The 12,479-nt window shown below is 47.9% G+C and overlaps 1 protein-coding gene across 5 annotated transcripts in view; it reads left to right on the top strand.

The window, feature by feature from the left end:
• Positions 1-3,654: 3,654 nt before the first annotated feature.
• KIFC3 (kinesin family member C3) overlaps positions 3,655-12,479 on the top strand; it is a 61,710-nt gene continuing 52,885 nt past the window's right edge. For all 5 annotated transcript variants that reach the window (XM_036275059.1, XM_036275057.1, XM_036275060.1 and 2 more), the window contains exon 1: positions 3,655-3,706. The gene's annotated coding sequence lies outside the window, so the exon portion shown is untranslated. The remainder of the gene's footprint in view (positions 3,707-12,479) is intronic.

The raw sequence follows: 12,479 nt of genomic DNA on the forward strand, positions 1-12,479 counted from the left end.
ACCTCCGCCGTTTTTCCTTAGGGCTGCCTGAAGGTCTCCGAAGCATAAAGTCCTGTGACATGGTAACTGTTGGCACTGACAACACGGTGTGCGCGTTTCCAGCTTCTGCGTGGAGAGAGACGCCGTGCTGTCTGCACCCAGCACTGGAAGTGGGATGCAGAGGCACCTTCCCGCAGGTCCTGGCGCTCGGGCCTCGGTGTGGTCCTTCAGCAGTGGGTGAACCGCTCCGCCTTACTTCCGGCTTCACACCAAAGGAAACAGTGCTAAGTAACGTGAATGCTCAGCCCCCTCCGACTTCCCAAGGGCATCATCATAACAGACGAACACCGTGGGGACAAACAGGCTTCTGGATTTAGTAGACTGCCCAAAATGTATGGCAACTTCAAGGCATTCGATATAAAATGATGACTTGATAAAACTTTGGTTTCCAAATTATTTTTTAAGTGAATAACAAAGATGTTCCAACAAGATTTTTTCGGAGTATTTTATTAAAAAAAATTTTTTTTTTCTTTATTGATTTTAGAGAGAGAGAAACATCGATGAGACAGAATATCAATTGGCTGCCTCCTGCATGCCCCTGACTGGGGATCGGGCCCACAACCTGGGCATGTGCCCTGACCAGGAATCGAACTGGCGACCTTTTGGTGCATGGATCAATGCTCAGCCACTGAGCCACACTGGCCGGGCCAAACTTCTTTTTTATTGGTCATTTCTTTGTCTTGCTCACAAAAGAGTTTACCCCACATTGTAGTCCAGCTCAGGAAATTCATTTAAGTAGGTTTCTCTAACTTGATGAAGGAAACAGACATACAAGTCCAGGAAGCACAGAGAGTCCCAAACAAGATAAACCCCAAGAGGCCCACACCAAGACACATCATCATCAAAATGCAAAAGGTTCAAGACAAAGAGAGAATCTTAAAAGCAGCAAGAGAAAAGCAGTTAATTACCTACAAGAGAGTTCCCATAAGACTGTCAGCTGATTTCTCAAAAGAAACTTTGCAGGCCAGAAGGGAGGGGCAAGAAATATTCAGAGTGATGAAAAGCAAGAACCTACAACCAAGATTACTCTATCCTGCAAAGCTGTCATTTAGAATCAATGGCCATAGAAAGAGTTTCCCAGACAAGAAAAAGTTAAAGGAGTTCATCACCACCAAACCGTTATTATATGAAATGATGAAGGGTCTTTTTGAAGAAAAAGATAAAATATGTGAACAAACAAAATGGCAATGAATACATATGTACCGACAATGGAATCTATAAACAAAATGAACAGGCAGAACAGAAACATTCTCATAGATACAGAGAACATTTTGTTGGTTGCCAGTTGGGAGGGGTGTAGGGGGAATGGGTGAAAAAGGTGAAGGGATTAAGAAGTACAAATTCATTGCTAGACTGACAAACCTCAAAGGGAAAGGGGCTGGGGGTGGGAAGAAATAAACCAAAGAACTTATATGCATAACCAATGGACACAGACAATAGTATAGGAAAAGGTGGGAGGGGGGTGGGAGTGGGGAGGAGGGGGTTAATGGGGGAAAAATGAGGAACATCTGTAATACATACAATAAAGATTTTAAAAAAATAAAAAAATAAAATAAGTAGGAGGTTTCTCAAGATCCAAGCCTGAGTGTTCGTCTGGGGAGGAGATCGGACCTGTCAGGATGAAACGAATGTGGACAGTGATCTGAAACAGGCACAGAAATAAATGCTAATCTGCTTATCCCGCTAACACCCAGACCAGATTCATTGAGTGGGTCCTGACGGCTGGACGAGAGAATGTGCTCTGGCCAGGGCTGCACAGTGCCCTCCTCACCCTGGATGGACACTGCATTCTGGCATCTTCAGCAAGCCCGCTTCTATCAGGATCACTCTCTGTCACTCGTGCTCAGGGACCACTGTTTGTATATAGAAAGCCGAGTGCCTGGAAGACCCCGCATCCAGGTTGGAGGCCGCTGGGAGCTCACAGGTAGGAAAAGACACATCCTCCATCTCTGTCTGCTTCTCCCAGCTCGTAGCCAGGAGCCCTAAGGTGCTCAGGGTGCTGAGGACCCAGTGTGGGGGTGTGTGTCAGGAGTAGAGCTCTCCCTTTACCTGGCCAGGCCCCTGGAGGTCAAGGACCTCCCCTCTCTGTAGGAGTGGGGAGGCAGTGTAAGTTTACAAATGGCTGAGGGGGGGGCAGTGCCTCCTCCCACTCCTCTTCCCCATCTCATCTCACTACCAGCAGGAAAGTCCAGATCATTCCCCCTGTTCTCCTTCTCCTCTGTTCAACAGCAGTGCCGTGCCTCACAGGGCCTCCCCTTCATTCCACAAACCTGTACTGCACCTTCCTCCTGCCGGCATCTGCTCAGCGGCCTTGTCTGCGCTCCCCTTCACGGGGAGAACAAACAACGGACACTAGGCACACCAAGTAAGAACATGCCAGAGTGTTAAGTACCAGAACAGGGTGCAGGCATCAGGAGGGCTGAGGGGCAGAGGTGGGAGAAGAGGGGTGAGGAACCAGTTGTCATTTTCAATAAATGAGCGTGAGCTTCCATGAGGAAAAGACATCTGAGCAGGTGTGAAGGCAGGAGGGAGGGAGCCATGTGGAGATCTGGGGAAAGAACACCAGGTAGAGAAAATCGCTTGTGTGAGGCCCTGAGGGTGCCCGGTGCATTTCAGGAGCCAACTGGAGAGTAGCAGAAGGTTGGAAGCTGAGAGGCCCCGAGCAGGGGCTGCTGTCATGTCAGTCTTGGGCTTTCACGAGAGTGATTACGGAGCCATCGAAGGCTCTTTGCAGATGACATGCCTTGACTTTGATTCAACAGGACGCTCCGGCTGCTGAGTTAAGTGACAATAGTGCGTCAAGGGCTGGAGCTGGGAGACTAGTCAGAGACTGCAGGCATCTGTGCAGAGACCGTGGGGCAGGGGGGGTAGTGGGAGTGGCCAGATTCTGGATGAGATTTGAAGGAGTTATAACTGGAAGGGTGTGGGGTTGAAAGAGAGTTAGAGACCCAGATGCCTGCAAAGTTTCTGCTAAGTCACGTGAAGGGTGCAGTTGCTATTAGCTGGGATGAGAAGGTTGGAGGTGAAGCAGGATTTTGGGGGGTTTGAAAATCAAGGTTCAATTTTGGAAATGTTGGGTTGCCACTTGAATGTCAGGAGCCTAATTAATTTTTTTTTGCCCCTCCTGCCCCCAATCACAATTCCAGTTCTTCTCCAGGCCGTATGGAGAGGACACACGCTAGCTAGGAAAACTCAGGGGACGCGATTTCAAGACTTGCTTTCAACCTGTGTCATCCTCTGGAAACTAAGGGAGATCCTGTCCTCAAAGCCTCTTAATTGCTGAACTGAAGACTGAATGCCCGCCTTGTTCAACACCAAAGCCACTGCAGGTCCAGCTAGGAATTGGTGAACCAAGCAGAAAATTCCAGGGCACAGGCTGTCACAGACTCCCGTTGGACAGAGTCTGTTCCCACAGCCCGACAGGGTGAGCTGAGCCATGGCTGCCATGCTTGTGGTTTCAGCCTTGGTGCGGCTTAGCTCCACCAGCTGGACCCTCTGGAGGGGACAAAGGGAAGAGTGGCAGAGACACCCCAGCACAGGCCAGGAGGAGGCCCCTGGATGGCACTGGTTTGGCTCCGGCTCCTCCAACGGAGCTGCTCCTGCCCAACTCCAAGCCCCTTCCCCAGGAAGCGTCCTGGTCTCAGAGACAGCGGTCCATGGCTTACGGGTAAGGAGAGAGGGAGGAGACCTTGCCAAGGGGTTCACAGTGCCTTTAGATAAAGAAAAGAACCTTCTCCAGGATGGAGTATGGGTGTTTTCCTTCAAGTCTTGCAAACATACCTGAAGGTTGCCCAGTTAGGCATTTCTAGTTATCTTCTATACTCCCAGAAGCTCCTGCCCACTGGCCAGATGTAACCCACAGAGTGCTGGGTTTCCCTGTGACGAGTGTTTGTGCAGTCAGGCCTGAGCTCGGTACGCAGCTCTGTCACTTCCTGGCCATGGGACCTTAAGCAAGTCTCTTGATGGCTCCATGCTTCCGTTTCCTTATTTGTAAACTGGGGTGATAATACATAGTAATGAGGTAATACATGTAAAGTGAACGACCCAGTGCGTTGTTGACACTGAGTGCTCAGTAAACGGTGGCTCATATTCACCTTCTGATGATGCTTTGGTTGGATCTCTTTCAAGTAGTTCAGAATTAATCAAAAATCCTTTTATCTGAACCATCCCAAGTTGCCTGTGAGACAATCTGGTTTTGAAAATCTTTCTTACACTGGTTCTTGTGCACAATAAGTGCTTCATGATGTTTCTTTAGAGGAATTTATACACGATGGTGTAGACTTGCGTTAGGATCCTGACTCTGTCCCATACTGGCTGTCGCAAAACATCTCCCAAACCTCCACTGTTGGACCCATTACAATGGGAATGGTGGACTATCCCTCACTGTGTTGTCAGGAGGGTGAAAAGAGAGTAAATGCCAAGGGCTTCAAATAAATGCTCAAGTTATGAGGATTGTTGAGCTGTTTCATTGAATTGAATTAGGAAATGAAATTACTGAATTATTATTGAATTGTTTTTATTGCTATTGTGGTCATTGTTCTTATTGTTGATAAAATGGCAGAGCCTAAGATGGAGGTTAGATTAGTTTTTGAGTGGTTCCCACTTTGCTGCCCCGGATTGCATTAATTATTTACAAGTTCATTATCTGGCTCTACTTGATTGATTTCTGCACTCAATAAATATGTATTGAATGTTTGCTCTGTACCAGGCCCTGTTCCAGGCTGTGAACAGGCCAACACTGTTCTCTCTCTTGGAGCTTGCATTCCTGGTAGGGAAGGCAAACAGAAAACAAGATAATTTCAGATGGTGATATGAGCCATGATGAGAATAAATCACAGAAAGAGGGCAGGTGATGGGAGGCTGGGGGTGGTCGGGGAAGGCTTCTCTGAGGAAGTGACATCCTTAGGATCTGAGGATGGACAGGAACCAGCCTTGAGAAAAGGAGAACAGGGGTGGGGGTGTTAGTCTAAATAAACAGGTACACTGAGGCAGATTTGAACGACTAGAAAGTGAGTTTACTCGGGAATAGCAGATAAATTGCAATTCGGGAAACACATGCTATAACCCTACATGCGAATCCGTTGAGGATTCGGGGTAAACTATTTCTGGGCAAGTCGTGCAAAGAAGAGGGGAGTCCAGCCAGAGCCCAAGCAGTAAGGCCATTGGCTTGAGGATGGGAGGGGTTCTTGGTGGATGTTAATTGGTCAGGAGAGAAGTCTGGGTGTTCTGTAAACGGGGCATTTTCAGGAAATGGGTCTCTTGGTTCCTAAATCCCATTCTTCTGAGAGCGCATGTGTGAGATTCTCTATTTCATATCCTTTGGTTCCGTTTCAGATTTAAATCCTTTCACAGGGATGTGTGTGTGAAGGGATGAATGGTGTACCCCAGACAGAGGAACACCCTGAAATGGGAAAGAGCCTGGCGTGATGACAGACCCAAGAGAGGCTTACGTGGCTGGAGAACAGAGGGGTCGAGGGCACAGACCCTACACGACCTCCTGGGTGATGGTAGGGAATTCGGGCTTTATTTTAATGGATAAAGAGCCATCAGAGGGTTGTTCCTTTCCCCCCAGGTACTGGATGGCTTTCTCTCCCGCCTCAGATGCCCCTTCCAACGAGGCTTTCCCTGACCACTGTACCCAAAGCTACAACCCCCAGTTTGTAGAACTGGGATAGATTCAGCCACTCACCACACTCCAGGTCCTCCTTCTCTGGGTTATATTCCACCACAGCTCTTCTCACCCTCTCACACTGCACCTTTCAGTCCTTAATTTTGCTGATTGTCCTCTCCCTGGCAGTTGCTCAAGGTCAGGAAAGTGCTAGAACAGTCTGCTGCAGAGTAAGTGTGCAGATATTTGTTGAATGCGAGACTGAATAAAGTGACATGTGAGTTATGCCTTTATAAAGTCCCTCTGGCTGCCTCATGGAGGGGTTGTTGGGGACACAGAGAGCCTAGAGAGACAACTTCAGAAGCCTACAAATTGGACACCTTGGATGAGGGTGGTGGGAGGTGGTCTGGTTTTCCATCGTCTCGCATGTAGGGTCCAGTGAACTTGCCAACTGCCGAGGTGTGGGTTTGAGGTGTGACAGACTCACTCCAGGAATTTGACTTGAGCAACTGTGACCATTTACTATGACTGGGAAAGCAGACCAGGGAGGTGACATTCCCGTTGGAGTCCGTCAGACAGCTAAGAGTGGTATCGTCCATGGAAAAGATGGTGGTGAAGAAGAAAGTGCTTAAAACAGTCAAATTGGCAAATATGAGTTGTTCAAGTATCATGGAATTTGAGAAAAAAAATCCCCGAAGCCCAGACCTGAGTAAGTTTGGTAAATGAACCTGACACTTATGTTACATTTAAGTACGACGAAGCATGAAATAGTAATATGAACTGAAATGCCTATATTTTCAAGCCACAGGAACTGCTTTAAAATAAATTGTAATGGAATTTAAAGTAAAATAAAGAGAATGACAATGGGGGAGGTGTCCAATTTGTAGGACTGTTTTTTTTTGTTGTTTTTTTTTACTTTCAGTCACAGAGATGATTTCAAATATTTAATATTTTAGGGCTAGGATACCACCTAGCCCTAAAGGGTTATTTCCTAGAATGCTGTTCTCAGTTTTTAAGAAAGGGCCCACAGAATTTTTCTCTGCAGGGGACTATTCAGGCCTCCCCCACATTTCCCAGGGGCCACCCTAACCCTAACCCTTCCAGCAAGGCCAAGGAGGTCACCATTCCACCAAGACCTTTGTTCATCTGCACGCATCGGTGCCTACTGTTTGGCTTTCACGCACACAGATGCTACAGATCTTTCTGTGATGAGATTTGTGGTAAGACCAGGCACGGTTCCAGACAGAGGTGACAACGCCAAACCTGTGAAGAAACGGATTAAGCAAAGCTCTGATAGCATCTAACCTTGATGGGCTTCTGGAAAGCATTTTGCTTTCTTAAAAAAAAAAAAGGAAGCTATCACCCCATAGCAATTTCAGCCCCTTCTTTTCTCCTGGGGAAGTCATCAAAGCAATATTTTCCACCTACAGATTTTCCGGCCCCTGTGAAAACAGCGTACTGATGGCTCATATTTTCCTGCGCAGAGCTGCACTTTCCACACACTGTCTTGTCTACAGATGCTCTTAACAGATCCGCATGAAGCCTCGCCTTGGAGAGAACTGCTGCAGACAAGCGCGGGCAGGGCTGTAACCAGGTGGCCTTGTCGGGAACTCGGTGTGCTTAGCATTCCGTGTGCATCGAGGCTGCACAGACCCAGCCGGGCTGCCCGGAGAACCGCTGGGCAGCGCCCAGGGCACACGGATGCCAAATCTCAGAGGCTGCTTGGAGGAGGATTGTAGTTAAAACATCAGCTGCTCTTGCAGGTGAATCTGCATTGGATTCCGTCTCTGACCACTGAACTTGAGGCGATGCTTCCTCCAGTTCTCTCTTCTCTGTTCTTGGGCGGTAGATTCAGCGGCGATGCGCAGTTTGGTGCAGAACACGCTCCTTGGGAAGAAAAAGGCCAACCCTGCTCTGTGGAAGCAGTTGAGTTGTGCTATGCTGCCTCCTCACATCATTTTCTTCCCCAGCTTGAGCCTGATTTAGCACGCCAGTGTGGAACAGCCACCAGGAGTTGGTGGCCCGGCATGACCCTGCTCCTGAGCCTGTGTCCCATCTACACAATGAGGAAGTTCAAAATAGCATTGCCCCCAGTTCTGTCCCATGGTGACACTTCTCAGCCTGGCCTGGTGCTCAGAGACCCAGGGTTCCTGGGGCACTGACTGTCCAAGACCCCAATTCCAAAGGCCTTATCTGGGGGCAGTCCCAGCCCCACCCCAATCATGAAAAATGAAAGCAGCATATGGGCATACCCCCATCCTCACTCTTTCCTGAGGACTCTGTCTGCACACACCTGCCCAGAACAAATGCTGGGAAAACAAAAAAGTCAGTTAAATGGTTGCTGTGGCAACCCACTCTCCTGTTTGCTGCTACATTTTCAGTGTTAGATATTTTTCACTATGGAGTTGATTGAATTCCTCAGTAGTTGCCTCCTTCCCCGACTCTGTCTTCCTTTCGAAACACACGCGCGCACACACACACTCCCAGGCACTCAACACTATACCCACTAGTTTGTAAAGACTAACAGAGCAGATGATGCATCTTTAAAGGGCTGAGATGGACGCCGGGAGAATGTTTTTAGAGCAAGAGTACACATTTTTGTGGGTTGTGTTTTTTTTCTGGTGCCTTTTTGGGGTAGTTTAATGAGCTACAGATAGTTTTCAGCCCAAGACCAGAAAAACTCTGCTATTCATTCCCTTTTCAAGCTTGCATAAGCTCTCCAACTTCTTGAGTGAGAGGTTTAGGTCTTTATCAAGATAAAATATTCTCTTAGCCCTCCCCTAGGGTCTGATAAGACGTGCGAGAAAGTTCCTGCAACCTTTGTGTCCCCAGAGAGAAGCGGCTTGCACACGGGTCAGGCTGGGTTTCACTCTGGAGTCCACAGTGGCGTGGGGAGGAGCGAGGGCTGGAGACAGGGGCCTGGGTTGGAATCGAGTTGTATTAGCCACGAAACTTTGCTCTGTTGGTCTATGAAACCGAGGTTGACAAGAATAGTACTATTTCATCGGGCTGTTCTGATCATTTGGTGAAATGCCATAGAAACGCTGGCCCGTAGGAAGTGCCCAATCAATGATTGCTCTTATTATAGTTGTGTTGGTTAATTCAGGAAACCCACAAAGGAAAATTGTACTGTCAGATTGTCATAGTTGGAAGACACCTGCTTGAACTTTCCTTACGCCTGTCTTCGCTGCTTTTGGATGCATTCCAGCTCCATCCCTCAGAGCAGGCTCGGCTGCAACAAACAAATGTTCTTTTTTCTTCCCAGTTAAGAAATGAGTTGATTTGATATTTAAAATTTTTGTTTTATTTTTATTTTATTATTTTGTGTCTAATTTTTAAAATTGAGATAACATTGGTTAAGAACATTATGTACACCCTGGTCGATTTGGCTCAGCGGTTAGAGCATCGGCCTGCGGTCCAGAGAGACCCGGGTTCGGTTCCCGCTAAGGGCACGTACCTCGGTTGCAGTTTGTCCCCGGCCCTGGTTGGTTGTGCGGTGGCGGCCACTCGATGTGTCCCTTTCACATCGATGTTTCTCTCTCTCTATCTCTTCCTCTCTCTCCCTCCCACCCTATCTGTACAAAAAATGGAAAAATGTCCTCGGGTGAGGATAAAAAAAACAAAACAAAAACAAGAACAGTATGTACATTTCCAGTATACAACATGATAATCCAGTTATCTGTATATTCGATGGTGTGCTCCTCACCCAAGTCTAGTTGCCTTCTGTTACTATATATTTGACCCCCTTACCCATTTTGCCCTCCTTCCCCCAACCCCCTCACCCTTGGTAACCACCATTCTGTGTCTGTATCTATGAGTTTGTTTTTGAACTTTTTTTTTTTCTCTTGCCAAAACCTGATGATGAAATTGTTTATCATCAACTCAGATATCCATGCTGAAGCGCCTTGGGGGGAGAAGTGGTATTTCTCCCATGACCGAGAGCCTGGACAAGAGGAGGAGCCCTCTGCTGTACTTACTCACAGGGCGGGTCCCCGCCGAGATCCAGGAGGTCTTGGCAAAGAAGACATGGATAGAAGGAGGCTTTTCGGTTGCTTTTCTCATGCTCTGAATTGTACTATCCTGGACGGGAATCTCCCACTGTTCCCCGGATCCTCGTCCTGGGGAAGAATGAGGGCGGCAGGGAGAGAAGGCCTGGACGCTGCTGGGGTCTGGCTGCTTCTGTGGAGTGGGGTGGGGGTGGCAGAGAGACACCCTCCTAGATGACATCTAAAGGCATTATTTTACAGAAATCTCAGAAGTTTAACACTGTTTACAAAGATCAAGGTGAATATCTTACTGAATAATGAGTGAACTGTATAATGCATACACCTTTGCAGTATGCGTGTACGTGCGTTTCAACGGTGTCAAGGAGCGCAGTCTGCTCGGAGAGAGGCTTGTTCCCTCGGCCTAGAACAGTCGAAACAAGCAGAGCTCCACTAAGATTTTTTAACAGCAATTTTCTAATCAATTTATTTGATAATGTGTTCCTAAACCACAGCACATGTATTACTTTAAAAGTAAAATGGTAAATACTTTCCTAAATATTGAATGCCATTAAATTAAATTAAGTATATACAATGGGTATGATACCATTTAAAAAATTACTGTTGGTGCTCTCTAGTGCTGCCCCCAAGCTCCCTTGCAGAGAGCTGGCCATAAATTCCTTTTCAGTAACATTGGGGCCCCTCCCTCTCCAGCTGTCGCCAGAATGGGGAACCCCAGGGGTCGGGTCTCTGTATTTCAGTGTCCTAGTCTCTGACGTTGACACGATGGCTGTTCCAGCCTTGGGGCCTCGAGTGGGGCGTGAGGGCCGTCTCTGGGGGCCACTTCTAGGTGGAGCAGGCTTGGGAAGAGGAGCCTGAGAGGTGTCTGGAAGTTCCTCTCTGAGCCCAGCTCTGTCTGGCTGCCTCAGTTGTGTGCACAGCCCTGCTCTCCAGTGCGGGGCTCGTCCCCGGTGCAAGGAATCTCCTCGGGTGCTTGGACCCACATCCCCAGAGTTCTATGGCTAAGCTGTCTGTGTTCAAGAATTTGGTGAGGGGTCCTGGTGGAGTTGATGGGGAGGAAGCTGGGGGGCTTCCCTTTGACCTATCAGTATACCTGTTACACAACTTGTACAAGAAGGGAAGGGGGAGTCACTGTTTCCTCCCCCATCCTAGGCCCTTGGGCTTGTATTTTTAAAAGAAATGAAGAGCCACTCCAAGATGATTCTGCAAAAATCCCCCTTTTAGTTCTGGCCAGTGTGGCTCTGTGGTTAGAGTGTTGACCCGAGGACCAAAGGGTCTTGGGTTCTACTCCCTGTCAAAGGCACATACCTGGGTTGCAGGTTTGATCCCTGGCCCTAGTTGGAGTGCATGTGGGAGGCAACCAATCAATAGCTCTCTCTCATATTCATGTGTTTCTCTCTCTGCCCACCCTTCCCTCCCTTCCTTCCACTCTCTCTAAAAATCATTGGAAAAAATATCCTCAGGTGATGATTAAAGTTTTTTTTAAATCTCTCTTTCAAAGTACTTTTCCATAAGCATGAGCAGGGGTGTAAGGTTGAGGTTAGGAGAAGTGGTGATGGGAGAGGACTCAACTTTGTCCAGAGCCTTCTGTTTTCAAAAGGACAGCATTGGATCAGTACAATTAGTTGTAATTTGAAAATCTCTGTGACAAGATAGCACCAAAAGATCTTGCTAGCTTCCTGACAAGGGTGTGGGGGCCAGTGGGTATGCTGGGACTTTCCGTAAATTATCCCGCCACAAATGTTTACATTTAATTCATTTTGTACCCCGTCCCCCCACCTTCCCAAAAACAGGAATCACAAGGACCTAGTTTACAGGAGTGCTGCTGGCTCCTTAAACCCAGGCTCTGGCCTGCAAACTGCTCAGGGCTCCCTGGTCTACCTGGTGAAGGGCAGCCCGGGTGTGGTGTGGGCGGGACCAGAGGAAGGACTAGGTCCTTTTTCTTGCAGCTGCATCAGTGTCGCCCGAGTTCTTGTCAGAGATGCAGAATCTCAAGCACCACCAAATCTTAAGCTGCATTTTAACCACGTTCCAGGTGATACACGGGCACAGTGCAGCTTGAAAAAACGCTGGAGGAGGGGCTGGGCACTGTCATCGAGGAGTTTGCCTCCTGCCCAGCCTGAGAAACTCCTTGCTTGGTTCCCAGGGTTCAGCCTCCCTGGTGTGAGCAGATGTGGCTCTAATTATAGCACTGAGCCTGGTAGCAGACAGCTCGCCTGCTGGGCAACAGCACTGCTCACCTGGAAGAAACCCCAGGTCTGCTCATCCCTCAAGCTCTGCTCTCATATCATGGTTTCTGCCTCAGGTTGTGCAATCTTGAACTTGCAAAGCTTAGGTGTGAATTTTCCACTCTGATGACATCTTAATTAAAAGCGACACTCCCCTTCCATTAGTAAGGTCACTACGTCCTGTCTAAACTGTGTTCCCAAAGACTTATAGGGAAAAGGAGGCCAACCTCATGGTGTGGCCTCAGTTATGATGCCTTTGGTGGCTTCTCCAAATTTATCAATGTCTCAGGGAAGCGTAACAATTAGTCAAAGCCCTAGGGACGTTGGGATCAATTTCTCCTCCACCCAATCCCTTAAAGAATACTCTGGTTTTTACCAGTCGCAACTGTTTTTCTACACAGAAAGCATTTTCTTTCTGGCAATTCTCACCATAACCCTATTGAATGTGTGTGTGTGTGTGTGTGTGTGTGTGTGTGTGTGTGTGTGTGTTTTACTATTCCCATTTTCCAGAGGGGAAAACAGAGTCACGCAGGTAAAATAACTTTCTTGACGTCACACAGCAAACTAAATGGCAGAGTGAGGACCTGAACCCAGGTCTGG

The sequence above is a fragment of the Molossus molossus genome, unplaced genomic scaffold, assembly GCF_014108415.1.
Source record: "Molossus molossus isolate mMolMol1 unplaced genomic scaffold, mMolMol1.p scaffold_m16_p_21, whole genome shotgun sequence".
Taxonomy (NCBI): domain Eukaryota; kingdom Metazoa; phylum Chordata; class Mammalia; order Chiroptera; family Molossidae; genus Molossus; species Molossus molossus.